Source organism: Aplysia californica, unplaced genomic scaffold, assembly GCF_000002075.1.
Source record: "Aplysia californica isolate F4 #8 unplaced genomic scaffold, AplCal3.0 scaffold00082, whole genome shotgun sequence".
NCBI lineage: Eukaryota > Metazoa > Mollusca > Gastropoda > Aplysiida > Aplysiidae > Aplysia > Aplysia californica.
In genome coordinates, this window is record NW_004797352.1 from 421,583 (window position 1) to 422,651 (window position 1,069).

Consider the following 1,069-nt stretch of genomic DNA (forward strand, 5'->3'; position numbering starts at 1 on the left):
CATTTTGGTCTGTCATCTACTTGTTTTTGCTGATTTGATCAAGCAGAAGAGATATTTTAGTTTTAAAAGGGTTTTGAAAACCGAACTTCTGGATTCCTAGAGGACGCCATTCTGCCAATTTGACAACACTTGAAGGCTTGCTGTTTTCCATTCTATTTTCTTTATTCTTAGTCTGAAACTTTAAAAAGCAGGAAACAACGTGCATACTATGAATGCGAAATTGTGTTTCTGGTGGGTACATGAGGTTCGAAAGATTCAACAAAACCGCCTTTGGTCTGCTACTGATGGGATATTAATACAACAATAATACAGTGGAGTCCACTTTTAACGAATCCTGAAATAACGAGAACTCTGTTGTAAAGATACTATTCTAAAGTTGTTTTCCTTCTTTATCTTTGTAAATAAAATATTGCTATAGCGCAATCAGACAAACACGCGTGTCGGTTATAGCAGAATATTGCTGCTGCTGTGCACAGCGCATAGACCAATACATGACATGTAAAACCTCGCCAGTTGAGAAACTTGTTGGTGATCTATCGAAACAAAAAAATTTGAAGGTTCACGTGTGCCAACAATGAAGGCCAGAGTGAAGGAGTGGGGAGGGTGTGGCATGTGCAAACAAGCAGAACGCATCACGTGATAGTCCAGCCTAGTCTAGATTATCAAGGCCTATCATGCCTCTCACTTCCCCGATGCAGGAATGGAAAGGTCACAGTGCTATAACGGATGGAGGGAATCAGTTGTGACGTGGGCAGGGTGTGATGTGTACCCAATGTGCGAAAGCAAACGGAAGGCATCACAAGGTGTGTTGGGTGGGGGACAACACGGCGGGCATCATCAGAGGAGATAACAAAAAGAAATAAACAGAACACAAAACTCTTAGATTAGGCTTATTTTATTTTTTCCCTTGAATTTATTACTGGATCCCCTAAAACGTGAATGGACGGATTTTTTGCACCTGTCCCTTCCTCTCGTTATAACAGGATTCAGTTGGAAGAAGAAGAAGAAGAAGAAGAAGAAGAAGAAGAAGAAGAAGAAGAAGAAGAAGAAGAAGAAGAAGAAGAAGAAG